Source organism: Puma concolor, chromosome A2 (genome assembly GCF_028749965.1).
Source record: "Puma concolor isolate L17-30 chromosome A2, mPumCon1.1.hap2, whole genome shotgun sequence".
Classification (NCBI taxonomy): Eukaryota; Metazoa; Chordata; class Mammalia; order Carnivora; family Felidae; genus Puma; species Puma concolor.
In genome coordinates this window covers 5576124-5594951 of record NC_141668.1, presented here as the reverse complement: position 1 = coordinate 5594951, position 18828 = coordinate 5576124, and the positions used below count along the sequence as shown (strand labels likewise).

Sequence of the window (18828 nt, the reverse complement as noted above, 5' to 3'; positions counted from 1 at the left end):
GCGGCACTGAGAAAGAGCCACCAACCAGCCCAGGCACCTGACGCAGGGTGAAGAAACCTTGAGAGCGCTCCAGCCTCAGCCGCCATCTGGCTGAGGGTGCGCGAGGAACCCCACGTGAGAACTGCTGGGCTGAGCCAGGCAACCTCCAGACCTGTGATGACTCCAAACTATACTTCTTTTTTTTACTGCTTATTTATTTATCCTGAGAGAGAGAGAGAGAGAGAGAAAGAGCACGCGTGTGCATGTGAGCGGGGCAGGTGCAGAGAGAGAGAGAGAGAGAGAGAGAGAGAGAGAGAGAGACAGAATCCCAAGGTGTCAGCCTGGAGCCCGACTCAGGGCTCAATCCCACGAACTGTTGAGATCGTGGCCTGAGCCAAAATCAAGAGTCAGACACTCAAGCGACTGAGCCGCTTGGGTGCCCCCCCCCCCCAGCCAGATTTCTCAATTTGGGGTGGCTTGTGATACAGCAATGGATGGCCAGAAAACTACGTAATCTCGTGAAAGCTAATTCCTCCGCACCTCAGTTTTCAAATCCACAAAGTGGGAATCAGAGGAGTTCCTACCAGATTAGGAGCTAACATACATAAATATGCAAACGTGGAACACCTAGGGGCTAACATATAAAGAGATTGTGGGGAAATGCTGCCTATTACATCAAAACACTTCCCTGATTTTACAGGCAAGATGCCATTATTTAGGGGCAACATGTTGTTATTGAGCCCAGAAAGGCGGGGAGGGATGTAGGTTGGGGGCTTCCGGTCTAGGGTGAGACGCTCCTGCGGCGTTTCCAGTGTTTCAAAACGTGGAAAGGAAGCGCGCACGTGCCCATGGCCGCATAAACAATGAGGACGGACAGTCCCCTGCTTTCACCTGGAATGTCATCAGCTCTGATGACACTGATTATCTCCGGCTGATCAGGAGGCTGCTATCAGGACTGGCTAAATGCAGAAGCTAGCAGCAAATGCTTATCAGACAATCTTTTAAAACTCAGGATGAAAGGGAGAAACCACAGAGGCGTCTTGGGGGGATTTTTTTTTTTTTTTTTTTTTAGTATGTTAGAGCCGCTGATGTACTTATTCATTTAAGTAGCGTCCGTGGGTCTGGAATTGTGCCAGATACGGGACATTCACAGATAAGACACACACCCCTCTGCCGTGTCAAGATGGGGCTGGGGGAGGGGACAGAATGCAAAGGGACACGAGGGACCTACAGGGCGCGTCCTACATCGTGAACATGGCTCTGGTTGCATGCCTGGGCACATCACCATCTGCCTAACTGCATACTTAAAATTGGTGAATTTTATTGCATGGAAACTATAGGTCAATAAATCTGACCACAGAGTGACCCCCACCAGCCACCACCCATCCCCATGCCATAGGGGAGAAAAAAAAAAGAAAGAAAATCACACAATCTGCAGAACACAGGGAAGATGTCTGCGTTATTAATCCTGGAATATTGAGTGTGCTTTTTCATGCAGTGGGAGTAGAATTTTCAGGAAGCAGCTGTGCAGTGTGGGTGATAGTTGCACTTTATTCGCAGCAAAATTCTCTGGTTTCAATCGCCCTCCTGGTGACAAAGCACCTTATTACACTTGTCAGATAGGGGCACAGTTGTCCCTTCCTCCCTTACCTGGGATCTGAAGACCCGGCATGTCACGTTCCAGAACCCAGCCCAGACACATGCAGTGACTACCGATCTAGGGAAGAGAGATTTGTTGGACACCAAGAGCCCAGTTTCTCCCAAAGGTGAATCCCCAGTATGTGAGGTGTCACAATCCTGTGTGGGTGCTTAAATGTCCTATCCTTTATCTGGATCCTTTATCTGGCCCTTTATCTGGATCAAGGCAATACTTAAATGACAACCATGAGAGACAACCCATTAAAATGAATCCCTTCTCTGAACTGGTAGGTCACTGGATTATTAATCTCATAAAAGGACCCTGAAGGCCTAGGAGAGAAAGGAGAGAAATCCAGATGGGGCAGAGATGGCCAGGCAGAAAAAGTGCTTGGAGCAGGCCAGTGTGGGGGCCACGGGAACAGGGAGCCTAGACATAAAGGAAGGCCCTCGAAGTGGGGAAGGGGGGGAGGGGGTGCCCAGAGACACTCAGGGGCCGAGGCTATGACTTCCTGCCACTACTAACTACCCCCTTCTCTCCAGCCACGTGGCTAGTTTAGGGATCACTAGCGCGGAAACCACGGTGGGATATTTAAATGTGATCGAGAAGGTTAACCACAGCCGGCTTATCTCCACCCGACGTCCCCACTCACTGGCACTCCAGGTTCTGTCGAAGTGGCATTACTGAGACCCTAAAAGTACCTGCAGTGTCAAGACTGGGTGATGTCAGGTTTATTTCATTGTTAAGCACGTTTTATAGTACTCTAATTTTTTTTTTTTTGACAGTTAGCATTCTGAATAAGACACAGCTTTCGAGACTCTGGATTAGCCACAGTCCCCAGGCATCTGGGACTATTGAAAAATACTCTTCGGATTTTTCATATACTTTTTTTTGCAATTGCATCATGATTTCCTTATCTATCCCCATGCATGAAACTAGAGAAAGCCGATTTGGGGGGAAACTGTTAGACCTGGTATCTTGGTAGACCTTGGGTAAGAAGGTCTAGAATCTTCTTTTCAGGTGAATGAGCCCAGTGGATAGTCCAGATTCCTCTCTCCAGCCTGAAGCCAGTCCTCAGTGCGTGTAAGATGCTACCAAGGGCCTCTGAGCTTCCCGGTCAGTAGGCAGGGGTGGGACCCAGGAATGCGCATTTTAACAAGCCCCCAGGCCACCCTCTGAGAAACATTGGGGGCTCTGGTCCATTGCCAGAGGTCTTTCCTCCCCACTTAGGAGAGAGCAGGCGCAGGGGTGACGGTGGGGTGGGGTGGGGCACGGTCCTCGGCTACCAAGTAGGGATCTGGGGAAGAAGAGGAGAGGAAGGGGAAAAACAAATCCTGTATACGCGGCGTGGCCCGGTGCCCTCTGTCTACGCGGCCAGGAGAAGGAACAAGCCCTTCTGGGGAGAGCCGCCAGGTGGCCGCTGAGAAGGCCTGGAGGGGCGTCCTGACACTACCCCAAGGGAGGCGTCCCCGGGGCCCTGCACGGGGAGGCACCCAGAGCCCCTTCCCGGACCCCAGGCCTGCTGGAGCGAGGCCCCTCCTCTCCTCCTCCAGGACCCGCCTTTCTCTCCGAGTGTCCCCCCCCCCCCCCCCCCCGGAGTTTTTGTTGGAAGACCAACCGGCAAGCGCATTTCAAGGCTCTGTGATTTGAGCAGATAAGTGTGCGATGAGTCAGAGCGAGTGGGTGGAGACAGATGCCCGGCGGCCAGCTCTGAGCCAGGCCTGGCCGTGCTGGGTAAGCGCCCGGCTCTGGTCTTGGCCTTGGCCTCGCATGAAGGGCGAATCCCACCAGGGGATACAGGGCTCTGGGGTTCGGAGTGGAAAATCTGTTCAAAGGGATGAATCCCCCAGCCCCTCCTCCACCCCCCCCTGCCCTAACTCGTGCAGCAGCAGCCGCCTCATTAAGAGGCCCTCGCACACCTGTTAGAGGCCAGAGCCCGTGTGATTGAGGGGTCCGTGAGGGCGCCTGGCCAGGCCCGCCCCCACCCCCCCTCCCAGCGTCTGGGTACTGGAAGTTTCCCTCTCATCTTCATTTGCTGCGCCTTACAAACATACCGTTCCTGCTCGCTACTAAAATGCAGACACCCCTCCCAGGACACACGGCAGGTCGGCTCAGTCTTGACTCTGAAATAGGAACCCCCCTCCATCTTCTGAGCCTGTCACATACCCTCTCAGGAGTGTCTGTTATCCAGAAAGCTCACCTTTGTGGAACCACGTGTTTCCTGCCCACGCTGGGTAGGGGACGGATCAGCTACCTGTGATGGCACTTTCAGGATTAGGGTTAACTGGACTTTCTGGGTAAGCAGAAATCATCCTTTTGATCCCTATGGGCGAAAATCCTCAACCGTCTTGACACGTCTCAAAGCTTTGCTAAGCTCATGGTGGGCGGGATTTAGCCATCAGGTGGCCGGCCACGCTTTGTGCAAAGCACCAGGACCCCTGCTTCCCCCGGCCCCGGAGCCGAGGGCAGGGACCAGCGGTGCAGCCGTGAGGCCCCGGGTCAGATTCACGCTCTTCCGGAAGGAGAGCTTGCTTTCGTCCCTCCTACCTTGGGTTCTGTCATCTTCGTTCCTTCCCAAGAGGGTCCCACACCCAATATGGTTCACATGGTTCACGGACGACTCCGTGGGCTGCTCCCGGTCAAGGGGAGGGTTGTGGACCGTCCCTGCGCTAAGTGAGGGTAACGTTCTGTCTGTTCCCTCACGACCTTTCCCTGAACGCAGGCCACCCCAGCTCCGCCCTCCACCTTGGAAGTCTCCAGGGCCCCAAGGGCCCAGACGGGTCAGCCCCACGTTTACTTCCAGCCATGAAAATGTGACTCCGGATGTGCCGCAGCCGATGGAACTTGCAAATCACAGAGAACGCCTGCACTTAAGGTCAAATACGTGAGCTGTGCGGGTTGTGCGAAAAGGAAAAGCCCCACTGAGTTTTCTGGGGCCTGGGACTGCCTCTTACCTCTCCTTAGCTCCCGACTCAGCACCTGGCTCTCTCTCCAAGAAACAACGAAACCCTGTCCTAGGGGCCCTCGGATCATAGCAGCCCTGAACCAAAAAGAAAAGGCAGACCAGCCTGGGGGAGGATGTGAACCCCCGACTCCACAGCCCTCCATTCTACCCTCCTCGGGCTGCCTGGAGCACCCCCCCGCCACCATGTTGCCAGCCCCCCAACACGGCTGTGGGGGCAGACGGTAGAGCTGAGTCTGCTCGACTTGCTGAGTGTTCCCTTATTTACTGGAATCTGTACGGCGAGTCTCTAACTCACGGGCGACTAACGAGATGAGGCCATTCTTACCAAGCAGACGGCAGACCCCCTTAAAAGCAGACGTGAGGCAATAAAATGCCACCACACACCTCACTCGCAAAGGAAAATCAAAACAAGAACCCAAGTCTGGCTCTGTTTTCCTCTGCTTTCTCCCTACCTCCCCCTACACACTAGATCTTAGGGTGAAAGATGCCAAAAGAAATCAAGAAAGGAATGTACGATTCCAGGAAGGTCATGTAAATGTGCGGCTGTGACCTTCAGGAGATGGCGGTGGCAGGGGGACCACACTGAGATAGACAGCCGTGTCCACAATGGGACAGGTGGGGCAGGAGGGGGGGCCGGGATTGGCCAGCTCCAAGGACAGGTGGGGACCTGGCCAGACCAGCACAACAAGGGAACCACCAGAACCCAGTGGAACCCACAGCCCTCCAGCCTTGATTTCCTGATGAATAATCAAAGTGATAAGACCCAGAGAATTCTATCAGAAAACCAAATCACTTCAAGGCCCTGCTTGGAGAGAAATTCTTCTGGGCTCAGCTGGGGCATCCCACAGCTGACCACTCACCTACGGGAAGAGGGCAGCTACTGACAAAGCATCGATTACAAGCCGGGAACTGGCCCTTGGACTTTTTGGGTAAGTAGAGATCACCCTTCTGATCCTTATTGGTGAAAATACTTTTAGGTCCATTGGCTCGCTGGTCACCACGCCATGATGGCGGCTGATACACGAGTTTTCACTGTTGGACATTTGCCATGTGCCCATGCAGTGCAGTGGGAGCAGGGGACTTTGGCGTCGGAGGGCCTGAGTCTGAACCCCAGTTTGCCATTTACTGGCTACGTAAGCTCGGCAAACGGTTCAAGCTCACAGGGCCTCAATTTCCCCCTGTGTAAAATGAGGCAAACCTCCCAGGATCGTCATGAGAGTTAAGATCATCAGCATCCATGAAAATGCCCATTGTGGCACCTGGAGCCTAATACATAGTCAGTAAATATTTACCAAAGCATAAGAAGCTAAGAGCAGGTGATAGGGAGGCAAATCCCTTTAAGAAATGAAAGCCTTAACTGACCGGAGGGAATTATCAATCGAATCCACCCAGAAGAACTGAACACGACCTAATATAAGATAACGCATAAAACAAAAAGTATAGGCATGGACCTATATTAGCCCACAGGCTGAGTACGAGGGAACACTAAGGGGAGTTGCTGGAAGGTATGGGTCAAGCCTCCTCAATATGGGCATCCCATGGAGGAAAGAATTCAACACTTTTAAATGAAGAAAAGAGCATACGGTTTGAAAGACAGCAGTGCGGAGGTCAGGAAAATCCAAGAAGGATTCCATTACTTAACAGCTGAGCTGAAAGCAGGATGCAGAATCAGAACCTCCATTTTGAGGGAGCCCTGGCTACCCAGTACTATTCACTGATGAGGTCAAGGCCAAGCATCGGACTCATCTTGGATGACCAGTGCCTGGCATCTAGGACTCAAGGGTGTGTTTCCTCTTCTCTGGGTCAGGGAGTGAGCTGGGCTGCTCTCAGAGCCAGCAGTCAGCCCGGCGAGAGGCGCACGGAGCCCACGGGGCACTGGGCCAATGGCAATCTGCTCATCACAACGTGGGCTGGCCGCTCGCTTCCCTCCCCTCTGCCCCCACGAGGTACGAGAAGTACCTAGCCACACCTGAAGGCACCTGCATTTATATTTTGGGGTCTCCCCTGCACTCAGGCACAAGCCTGCGTCCTGCTGTCCCCAGGCCCGGGGGGAGCCTGCCGAGCCCCAGCCCCTCCGCACTGCCCCCTCCCAACGGCCCCCAGACCGCCAGTCCGCTGCCTTCGGCACTGGATACCTGCCGAAATCCCATGCCTGGTTCTCTACTGCTTCTCAAGTCTTGAACGGTCTAATACGGTGTCTCCCCTTCCCCCAGACTGTAAGTCCAGAAGCAGAGAATCAAGCCTCGTTCTCCTATTTTCCTGCCCCCACCCCTGCTGGGTAACCCCCCCAATCAGCAGGACTCAAGTACCAGCCACACAAACTCTGACCTGAAGTTCGGTCACGCATGACCGATCGGGGTAGCCCCTGGCTTACAGAGGGGGTCGTGGGGGGCGATCCAAACACTCAGCAGCGAGCTCCAAGCAGTGAGCCACCCCCCCCCACCCAGGTGTCAGCAGAGGTGGGGGTGAGAGCCCGCGCGGCCTCCGAATCCAGCCCTTTCTGGGGGCGGTGCTACCGCCTCAGGTGCTCGGCCCCCAGCTGTCCCCTCCCCACCCGAGACAAGCCTTGGCTTAGTCATGGGTGAGGACATCTCCCATGTCTCCCTCTGTCTGCCCCCTCCCAGCTGCCGTTTCTTCAACGCCTTGTCCGTAAGTTAAAAGCAACAAGTATGCCTCCTGGAGCTCACCCTCGGCCGGCAGGAGACGCGAGTGCGCGATCGCGAGCCTTCCGAGGCCACCACGGGCGGTGCCCAAAGGCTCCCACATCATCCCCATCCTTTTCTGTTCGGGACAGATTTACTAAGTGACGGCTCGGGGACCGGCGGAAGGAAAAGAAAGGCAGCCCGTGTGGATCCCGCCAGGATTTCGGCAGGGAACTTTCAGCGGCGGCGGTGGGAAGGTGGGGCCGAGAGCCACACTCAGGACCGGGCAGCTCCGGCTCCTGGCGGCCCGCGGGGGCAGGGGGAGGAGGGACAGAACGCGGAGAGGGAACGGCGGCCGGCGAACACGCCCCCACACTCACACCACCTTCCCGACGGATCCTCTTTAAACCCCGACGAAAAGTTACATAAGCACCAAACACCCAGCGCCCAGGTGGGGAAGGAGCACTGAGCTCCGCACGGGGGTGTTGAATTTAGCAAGAGGCCCCCGCTGAACAAAGCGCCGGTTCGGCATCAGTCTGGCAGACGGAGGAGACAAAGCGTCAGAAGGGGGGCGGGGGGGGGGGGGGGAGAGCCGCACACCCGGGAACGCACAGTCATCACGCGCTCGGGAATCCGGCTCCGGGGGGTCGGCTTACTTGGCCCCGAGGGGTCCCGGAGGTCGCCTCCTGCGGGCGCTGACGGCAGGTGCACGACGCTGGCCGGCAGGACGCTGGTGCCGCAGACACGGGGCTCCCAGCTCTGACGGATGCTGCCGCCTGCTCCAGAGGCCCATGAGAGAAGGGGTTTCCCGGCCCCCTCAGCACAGGCGACTTGCAGGGCTCGGCTGCTCCCCGAGCCGCCGCCGCTGCCCGTCTGCAACAGATGGGGACCGGGGCTGGGCGTGTTCCCAGTCCCCAGAGCGGCGCACCAAGCGGACGGCAGACAGCATGAGCCGGCCCGGCACCGCGCGGGCGAAGGGAGCGGGTGTGCTGCTCAACACGCAGGCAGAGCGCGGGCAGATCCCCTCAGCGACGGGACTGCAGCCAGCTGTCATCACCACCTGTGCCAGGGGCTGCCGGGGAGGCGACTCCTTACTACACAGCAAGGGAGCGGGAGGGAGGGCCGAGCCAGGTCTCTTAAAAAGACAGGCGGCAGGACAAGCGAAGGCAGCAGAGGCCGACGATGATGCAGCAGCAGCGGCCGGTGGCATCCGGGCCCGCGGCCCCGAGGCCGGCAGAGCCCCCTGGGCTGTCCCCCTCCGCCCAGGCCTGCGAGCTTCGGGGCGAAGGGCTCGGTGGCTGCAGAAACCCCGACTCCCTGGGGATCCCCGCCCTTGGACTACGGAGGATGCAGTTTTCTCTCCGGCAGGAATACTGGCGAAGGCCCTTCCCGAAGGCTCTGCTAGGGAAATTCCCACGGGAAACCTGGTCCCTCAGCCCCACCCGCACAACCTGCAGACACATCTGGAAGGCAGTACGGGCCTCGCCTTTTTTAACCCTGTCTTATTATCTGTAATCCTGACGCTCTGACATCGGGGCCACCCCCCCACCCCGACCCCCCGACCCCGGTGGGACTGCCCTCCGCGGGCGAGCCGCTCCCTAGAGAGGGTGCACGGCTCAGCTGGGAGCACGTCCCTCAGACACACGACGGCCCATCCAGAGTGCACACAACCTGAGCTCCTCTAACAGCTTCGCGCTCTGAGCCACTATGCTTGGCACACTAACCACCTGGATGCAGGGCCCGCACAGCCGGCGACGGCCGTCGGACCCAGAGCCCGCCGAGCCCAGCCAATCCCAAACCCCCTACCCTGCCTCACGCGTTCCCTCCCGCAGAAACCGCGATAGAGCCTCCTGCCTCCACCTCCCTCTCACGCCTTCTGCCTCCTGACCCAGCCTGGTGCCTCTCTGCATGGTCCGGCGTGGCATACGTGCCTCCTGTTTCTAGGGATCCATGAGCATGGGAGACTTCTTCCTTCTCGACAGTCATGTGGATGTCTTCCCCTACCTGATTACAACAAATCCCAAGTACCCTGAACATGCTTCCCCGGGGAGCGTGCAAGCCGGTTGGTAAGAAAATGGATCAGGAGAAAATGAGGCTAGGGCCCCCCGCTGGCCCGGTCCGTGGTACGCGTGACTCTTGATCTCGGGGTTGTGAGTTCGAGCCCCATGCTGGGTGTAGAGATTACTTAACATTTTTAAAAATCTTTTTATTTTATTTTATTTTTTTAAAGGAGAGGGGTGCCTGGGTGGCTCAATGGGTTGAGCGTCTGACTCTTGGTTTCAGCTCCGGTCACGATCTCACGGTTGGTGGGGTCAAGGCTCGAGTTGGGTTCTATGCTGAGCATGGGTCCTGCTTGGGATTCTCTCTCTCCTGCCCTCTGCCCCTCCCCCCCCCAATAAATAAACTTAAAAGAAACTCATAGTACTTTTTTTTTTTTTTTTTTTAAGGAGACAATGAGGGTCCTCACTTCAGAACCCTGCAATGGTTATCCTCAAATAAAATTTACTCAGGACTTCAACTTTTTGGCGATGGAGAAACTGCTTCGAAAGATAGCGAGCGACTCATTGCTACATGTATTCAAGCGGAGGAGAAGTCTTTGAAGAATCTATTCTTTGATTCTGTGACAGGATTTAGCTGGCAGATCCGTGGTTCCAGAAAGGGGGGCTAATTGAAAGGCAGGGTAGAATGGATGCGGAGGAGGTATGCGGGAAGCTTCATAGGGAGAAAGTAACGTCACATGGCTTCCAAGGCTCATGAACAAAGAGGCAACTGACTAAGAGTTTGAGACTTCAGGAAACTTCTAACAGGGTTGGAAGCCTGCGGCTTTCTTAAGGTCACTTTCTGCCCAGAGGGCATGGGGCAGTCACTGTTTATCCAATGGTCCCTTCTGAAGCCAGAGAGATCACAGGCGTGGGCAGTGCCAGGGTCTCCCTGGGCACCGGGAAAGCTGAGCCGACCTGAGACAGTCACCTGAACCGGACTGTTTTCTTGCCTGAGGAAGGAGCGATGCGTTACCTAAAGGACCTCCGGGCCCTCTCGGACCTAAACACACACATTCTGGGACAACAGCTCGGATCCAAACCATCTCTCTGAACCTCAGGTCTCCCTCCGAGAAAACAATCGCCCTGCCCGTCTCTCAGGGCTGCTGTTGGGATAACGGACGAGGAAGCATTTGGACACAAACAAGCGGCAACTTGGGATGTACGGGATCATTCTGGGACCAGAGGGCTGCACTAGTGTAAACTCACGGTTTAGCAAGAAGCTGGTACCATTTAGCGATGAGCAAAGTGCCGTCACCCTGCGGCCAACCCCCTGGCTCTGGCACTCGGGGTCCACCGGGGACCCAGCCAACCACAATATTTTCTCCTGCTGCTTCTGGAACTAGCCTCGCTGGGTTAGCTGGGCTTGTTTTATTTTCTGTGCGCTTTATTCCAAAGCATACACGTAGGCCTGCGGAAAAAGCCTAATTAGTTTTGCTTGGAATGGCTGGAGATGCCAGGGAAGCTGGGTTTCACCATCCAAAGTGTTCAACTTGGAGACAAGTTGGAGCAGCTGGGCAGCTGCTGTCGGTCTTTGGAGACAGTGCACTGGGAGACAAGTGCCCGTGCATGACTTACGGGGGTGTGAGCGACTTTGTGCAGCCCTGACTGCCCGCGATTCCACGTCTCGGGTCCCCGGCGTCATTATGCAGCAGAGATCGAGGCGCACAAACAGCCCCACTCCAGCCTGCGAGCTACCAGCCACGAATACGGTCACCGTTTTCACCTGCATCCACTGCCACTCCGAAACTCTCCGCTGCACCCTGCGAACGCTGCTTCCTCTTCTGGCTTGGAGCTTTTCCACGATCGCCACCCTCCCCCGCACCCCCACCCCTGCCTTAGAGAGCGCAGGTCAGCTCTCCTAAAGGAGAGGCCAGGAGATCAAAGACCTCTGTAGAACACCGGAAGACCACTGCCGGCCCAATCTCTGGTCTTGGGGATATTCCTGCCTGTGGCCCATCCCCTCTGACTCACTTCCCCTGCGCTAATTAATCTTCGTAAACACGGCTTTCTGAGCATTACCCGTAGCACCCTCCCCAGACCAAAAAAAAAAAAGACAATGCAAAACCGAAACAAGATGACCAGAAGGCTAGCTCCATACTACCTACAGAACAGACCACGTTCTGCAGGAAGGGAAATCAGACCCGTGAGAGCCTGGCCCACAGCCACCCCACCTTCCAACCGCTCAGGCTTGCAGAAAGCTGTCACCCAGAGTCCTCGCCGGCCCCTCAGCACCCCCACGCCTGCACACAACTGCCTCTACGCTTCCGCACGGCTGGTTTTCCATCAAAATCCTGATGGGCCTCGCAGCGCTCCCCATGCCCTTTCCTGACCTCTATAGGTTATTACCCGGACTCTCCCTCGGAATCGATTTCTTGAGTATATTTTTAGTGCTTAGGGTATTTACATACGCTATCTCAACTTGCACAAGAGGTAAATGGGTAAAATGATACTTTTTTTTTTTTTTTAATCAATAAGGAAATTGTCACTCAGAGGGGCTGAGTTGCCAAGGTTACGAACACGTCAGTCGCAACGCCGGGATTTGATCACGGGTGCGTTCAGTCGCGAGCCTGACTGTGCTCCACACCGTGCTAACAGGCCCACACCCCCTTTTACTTGTTTATTTTTGCTTATTTGCATCTTCTGGTTTTTCCGGGGCAGGGGCTCGTTCATTGCTCGTGTGATTAAAAAGCAGAGGGTTCGGGGCGTCTGGGTGGCTCAGTCGGTTGAGCGTCCGACTGGGGCTCAGGGCATGATCGTGTGGTTCGTGAGTTCAAGCCCCGCGTCGGGCTCTGTGCGGCCAGCTCGGAGCCTGGAGCCTGCTTCGGATTCTGTGTCCCCCTCTCTCTCTCTGCCCCTCCCCTGCTCGTGCTCTGTTTCTGTCTCTCAATAATAAATAAATGTTAAAAAGAAAAAAAAAAAAAAAAAAGCAGAGGATACGCTCCCTCTTGAAGTTGGAAAGTCCCATTTTCGGGGTCCCCAAGCAAATCCGCAAAGCACGTGAAGGTTTATACACAGGGGGACAGACTCTTGCACGTGCAAGAAGGGAATTATTGTCAGGTGTGATCTGACGGAGTCACGGGTCCTGGTGGGAGTACACCGCGGCGTATCAGAGCAAGGCCTTCAAAGGCTGCAAATAACCAGGGCAATGTGGCAGGAAAACCCCAAACCGTTCCCTGCATCACCTCGGCTATGTGAGTGCCACAGGGGACTGGAAACACGCATCACACGCGAGTAGAAGGGTGCCTTGCCCCTGGTCACGGGTAACAGACCAGGGTTCCAGCACAGGCCCTTTGCCAAGTCCCCTGCCGCCTCCAGCCGCGAGCCTAGACGTCACACGCCGCATGCCAAGCTCGTCCTGAGCCGCCGCGGCAGGAATGCAGCCACAGCCCTACCAGCAAAGGGCCCCACGGCCCCACGTGCACGCTGACCACGGCGCCAGGTCTATGCGTCACCCCGCTTGTGGAAACCCGAAGACCGATGGCGGCCGCCCAGCAAAGCCTATCTCCCTCCTTCCGTAGGTGGCCGCGGCCGGCCCTGTGCTCCGGGTGGCAGTCCTGGGACCAGCCAGATCTCTGCCCAGAGAAGCCCAAGGCACTGAAACCAAAGGGTTCCCTGGGCCCAGTGCCCAGCTCCTGGCCACGCTGGCTGCACTTGTGTTTCACTCAGGAGCTCAGCAGCCCAGAAGAGGGGACATGGGAAGGCCTCGGCACCGTGTTGACTTAGCCATCCGCTGGGAACGGTGTCAGAGACGTACAGGGTCAAGCAGGGATGTTGACGGCGGTGGCACTTGACCTGGGAATCTCATTCCTACAAACAGCCCGAGGCCAGCGTTCCTGCATCTATTAAGGCGCCGCAGACACGCTGGGGACAGCTCGGTAGCTTCTAAGACACCCCCCCGTGACCAAGAGGACCGCTCAGCGCTTCCAACATCCTTAGTGAGATCTAGACCAGAAGCCTTGTTAATCAGCTCAAGAAACTTAGAGCTGTTTCCTCTCGGTGAGATGAGTGGTGTCCAAGGTAAGCTAAGTGCTGGCTCGGGCTGGCTCAGTTAGGACCGCGGGGGCCGCGGGACCCTTGAATGAGCCAGCTAGAGAATCTGCTCAGGAGCAGTGGCAAGACGTGCCTTGAGCTACAAGGACAGGTTGTACCCAGCGCCTAAAATCGTCTTGGGGGGGGGGGGGGGGAGGCGGGTGGCAGACTCTGGTCCCAGGTTTCCCTTCACTGCAAACACCTCCTGGATGGGGCGCCCTGGGTGGTTCGGCCGGCGAAGCATCGGACTTCGGCGCAGGTCATGATCTCACAGGTGGTGAGTTCGAGCCCCGCGTCGGGCTCTGTGCGGACAGCTCGGAGCCTGGAGCCTGCTTCGGATTCTGTGTCTCCCCCCTCTCTCTGCCCCTCCCCTGCTCACAAACATACTACCTGGTACCGAGACTGTTGGGGTGTGTGCAGAAGCAGGGGACACATGGCCTTATCTACCTCCCGTACGGGTACGCTGCTATTTACCAAAGTACCCGGATGTTTGCTGGCTTAGAACCGTGTGTCTCACAGCCCCTCGAGGACGCCTCCGGCCAGGCGACCTAGAAGCTCGGCAGGTCCGGGACTGTAAATGCACGTGGAGCCCTTGGGCTCTCCTGCACTGCTTTTAATGGAGAGGAACCCAAACCCAGCCCAACCCCTCAACAGGTAACCGTTTCTCTAACTTTCGCAACCAAGTTCTGGACTCTCGAAGGTCTTCAGAGACAGGCTACTGCGTGGAGCTGCACGTGTGGGGAGACTGCGTCCAGGCCCCAAGGGCCCACCCCCCAGCCCCCAGTGTGGAGCGGGGTCCCGAGCCCCCCATCCACGGGAGCCCCGTGTATACTGACTGCGCGTGCGTGGGCTGGAGCCCGTCACCTGCCCGACGACGGACTTGCAGCTCTCAGCTAAGCCAATACGTATGTGAGCTCGAAATCCCACGCGACCCCTTGTGTCGTGCCCCGGGCCACCCGGCTGGGTGCTGAGGGGGCCAGCAGCTGACCAGCAAGGGCTCAGCCCTGCCTGCTGGAAGGCTGGGCTTATTCGTGCGGCCCCGTGGTGACCTCTCCTGACTGTCTGAACAAGTCCAAGGTGCACACGGTGCAAAGAACAGATGGCGGGAGGGGAAGGATTCGCCAGTGGTGCCGGCGGCCAAAAAGGTGATGCACGCTGCGGGCTCACTGGCGGCCTTGGGGTCAATAAGACACACACACACACACACACACACGCACACACACACGTCTAGGTATCTGTCTACCAAAGCCCACACGGACCTCTCCTCCTCTCGGGGTCTGCTCTGAGCCCACCCGCCCGTACAAAGACCCTCCCATGCCCCCTGCCTGGTTCCTCCAGCATCCATCCCGTTAACTTCCAGGGCCCACCCCATAGCTCCGAGGAGTACATGGTATTTTGAATACTGCCCGAAATCTAACTGAATCTCACCCAGGTTCACTGGCCGACCAAGGAGGGCTCTCCTCAGACCCAGAAAGCGGGAGCCTGCCATCCGGGACTCGTGGCCTCACCTTCAAGACAAATGGCCCGGCACTTGAAAGCCCCCGTCGTCCTCTTTCCTTTTGTAGTTAAGAGCAGGACGCGCTTCTCCCTTAACACAATGCTCCCTCGGTCTGTCGAAGGTTCCCACAGCCCTCCACCCAGCAGCTCTCACTCGACCTCTTGGTGGTCCCTCTTTCAACGACAAACACCGTGGCACAGAGCCCCCAACTACAAGACACAAGAGAAAGAGAAGACAGACCCCCAGCCTCGGGGACTCGAGTCCCGCCTGGGAGGAAAGCCATGGAGACAAGGAAAAGCAGGCTGAGGGTCAATGTCATACCTCACGTGGTACCGACGGCGGCCTCTGCAGAAGTTTCCAGAAGGAAGTGGCTACTTTGGAAGACAGTCATAAAAAAGAGCTCCGTGAGGGGCGCCTGGGTGGTGCAGTCGGTTAAGCGTCCGACTTCAGCCAGGTCACGATCTCGCAGTCCGTGAGTTCGAGCCCTGCGTCAGGCTCTGGGCTGATGGCTCAGAGCCTGGAGCCTGTTTCCGATTCTGTGTCTCCCTCTCTTTCTGCCCCTCCCCCGTTCATGCTCTGTCTCTCTCTGTCCCAAAAATAAATAAATGTTGAAAAAAAAAATTTAAAAAAAAAAAAAGAGCTCCGTGAAAAGAGCAAGGTTGAAGCTGAGGGTTTGAGAGGTGAGCAGGAGCGGGTTAAGAAAAAGAGGCACGGGAGAGGGTCCTGGAATTTGTAAGGCTCCCTAGTATGTGCTCCCTGTTTGGTCCCTGGACATTCTGCGAAGGTTCCGGAAGGCTCTGGAAGGCTTGCAGCAACCAGATCTTCTATTTAAGCCCGAAGCCGGGCTGGGTACATCCCCAGCTGAACGCTGAGGGGCTGAGCTTGGCCACCTCAGGCAGGTGCTCTAGTTCTGAACGTCTGTGACCTAAAATCGCCTCAAAGGCACCGCTGAACAGAAGGCTCCGGGCTGCCCAGGTGGCAGAGAGCAGCCAGCTCCCTCACACACACCAGGCTCCCCGATTTAACTGAAACCAACACAAATCACACTGGGGCACAAAGCAATTTTTCCCTCCAGATTGCCCTCTCTAACCATGCCCCGAAGCGTGTCGTCTCTCAGGCTGGATTCATCTCCCTGGGCATACGGCGGAGGAGGGTAAGAGCCTTCACCCGTCCTTGGACGCGGCTGCTACTTTTCTGCGCGTTCAAATTCCGGTTCTGCCATTTCCTGGCACTGAGACCTCGGACAGGCACCGAACCTCTCCGGGCCTCCATTTCCTCTTCTGTAAAATGGGGATTAACGATAACCGCCCCTGCCCCGCAGGGTGGCCGTGGGCGTCGCGTGGGCACGTACGTCTTCTAGATACAGACAGAGACCCTGCCTGGCGCACACGTGCACTGAGCGAGCGCGGGCTCAGTGTCAAGGACGTGCGCGGGGTCTGGGAGCCGATGGGAGCCAGCAGCCCGGGAGGCAGTGCAGTCCGCTTCAGACTCGTAGAGAGGGAAGAGCTACGGGAAAGACGGCCATCTAGGAACCCAGGAGACGGGCGTGGGACAGACCCTCCCGAGGGCTCTCAGGGGAGCAGGGCCCTGCCCAGGCTTGCATTTCAGACTTTTGACCCCAGAGCTGGGACAGGACAGACTTCTGTGGTTCCACCCCCCAAGCCCCCACGTGTGGTGCTTGGTTACAGCCACCCCAGCAAATGTAGACACTTGCTTTTTTTTCCCCTTCATTTTTTCAACAGCTTTATCAAGCCGGAGTCCACACACAATAAGGTCGCCCGTGTAAAGTGCACGTTAAATCGTTTTGAGTCTATTCACAGGGCTGTGCAGTCGTCACCACAGCCAATTTCGGGACATTGTCATACCCCCCCACCCCTCGAAAGAACCCCCATGCCTGTGAGCCGTCACTTCCACGCCCCTGTCCCCTCCCCGGCCCCCGGCGACGGCTGAGCTACTTTCTGTGTCTGTGCACCTGCCTTGGGGGACGTTTCCTATAAATGGAGTCATTCACCTCGTAGGCTCTTGTGATGGGCTTTTCCTTTCTTAACCGGAATAAGCCTAGGTATTGAAACGCGGGTCAGTACCTTCCACGGGGACCCACTGGCTTTAGGACCAGAGTTTGAATTCGTTCCCTACTGTCTCGCTCCGTGATCTTAATGTGTGTCTTAGCCTGCCTGACCCAGAGGCCCTCCCCCTGTGGGGGCTGACTCACTGTAGCTCGGCGGGACGGGGGCTGATTCAGTGACGGCATGTGTGGGGGCTGCCCCCACTGGTTTAGTGACAGTCCCCTTCTCGTGCCTCGAAGACTCATTACCGCTCTGTTAAAGTTGTCACTTAATGCAGGGACGGCACTGAGGGCCCTGGCCCGGCAGGCCCTTCTACTGAATTCCCCCAACTGCTGAGCGTTCCCAGTAGTTGACGAAGAGAGGTTTTACGTCGGGTAGCCCGGGGCTAGGTTCTGCACACCAACAATGACTGTTCTGACTCGATTCCACCGGCCCCGTCCCCCCCATCAGCTTCTACGCACGTTCTCGTTTCCAGAGACTTCTCGTCGCTGCCCTGTCTCACGAGGAGCCGCGGGGCCCAGTCGGGGAGCCCGGCCACCATCCACGAGTCTGTGACCAGCTCGTCCCCCACTTGCGAGCTCGCCTGTATGCTGACGAGGCAGAGGAGAACAGCTCACCGAGGGAGCGGCCCGTCATCGGGCTTAGTGACCCAGACAGGCCACCCGAGGGCCGGGAAGGGCGGGAGAGCCAGGGCCAGGCCGGCTGCAGGGAAGGTCTGTAACATGAATCCCGGGGGGGCTCCGGCCCCGCTTTGTGGGTATTCACCACAGTGGTGGGCACGCAGCCCTTTGCAGAACCAGAGGAGATGTCGTCTGAGGCTATCAGAGGCCTCACCTCACCAGAAGCTTCACAACTGAGCGACATCAGAGGCCGGCAAGGGACCGGGGGAAGAAGTGACCCCCTCCGTCTGTTTCTTGAGCTTTCTCAGCCCAATCCTGCACCTCCTCCAGGGCGCCTGGGTGGCTCAGTCGGTTGAGCGTCCGACTTCGGCTCAGGTCATGATGTCGCAGTTCAAGAGTTCGAGCCCCGCGTCAGGCTCTGTGCGGACAGCTCAGAGCCTGGAGCCTGCTTGGGATTCTGTGTCTCCCTCTCTGTGTGCCCCTCCCAGGCTGTGCTCTCTCTCTCTTTCAAAAATAAACATTTTAAAAAATTTAAAAAAAAAGAAAGAACTTCCGGGGCTGAGAACAAGGGTTCGGGGGACTGAAATGCACTCTAATTGAGAACCAGCAGCTCGTGGAAATAAGCCTGCTTATTCGTGGCATGATCTGCACTCAAAAGAGAAGGTGCCTTTGAGAAGGGAAATACGAAGTCAGGAATGTGAGCTTTCCCTTTAAGAAGGAATCAGGTTTTGGGCGCCTGAGTGGCTCAGATGGTTAAGCCTCTGACTCTTAATTTCGGCTCAAGTCATGATCTCCTGGTCATGAGATCGAGCCCCACGTCTCTCTCTCAAAATAAATAAATAAACATTAAAAAAAAGAAGAAGAAGAAGAAGAAGGAATCGGGTTTTGAATCAGAGCAAACTAAGAAGCAATCGCTTGGACTTTGGAGGCTCAAGGGCAACGCAGTAAATCGCCCTTGGTCCAGAATATTTATAATATCCCATGACTCAGAAGGCTTCTCAGCTGGAAGCTTCCTATCTGGCTAAGGTCAAGGGTCACAGCACAGGCTGCACTTTGCTCTGGGTCATTCTGCCCGTCTCCTGACATCCAAGTTCTAAGAACATATATATGTGCTGGGATCACGCTGCTTGTGTTAACATCCAGGGGCGTGAAACCCACGCCAGACGACTTCAAGAAGCCCTCAGGCGTGGCCAATTGTACAGGCTGTGGTAACTGCTGGCCCCGGGGGCCCCTCCCTCTGCCATACATCCCTCGTGTGCACCCCCCCCCCACCCCTGACGTCAGGCCTGGCCACGCGTCTCGATCTTCTCAGGAGGACCGCATGCCGCTTCCCGAGGGAAGGTTCAGAAGC

At 56.6% G+C, this 18828-nt stretch overlaps 1 protein-coding gene across 3 annotated transcripts in view; it reads right to left on the bottom strand.

Moving 5' to 3' along the window:
- The window catches only part of PRKAG2 (protein kinase AMP-activated non-catalytic subunit gamma 2), a 258651-nt gene that overhangs the window by 205073 nt on the left and 34750 nt on the right, over positions 1-18828 (bottom strand). Inside the window, exon 1 of one of the 3 annotated variants that reach the window (XM_086685901.1) lies at positions 7879-8033. The exons of the other annotated variants lie outside the window; for them this stretch is intronic. The gene's annotated coding sequence lies outside the window, so the exon portion shown is untranslated. Of the gene's footprint in view, positions 1-7878; positions 8034-18828 lie in introns of those variants that run through there. 3 annotated transcript variants of the gene reach the window in all.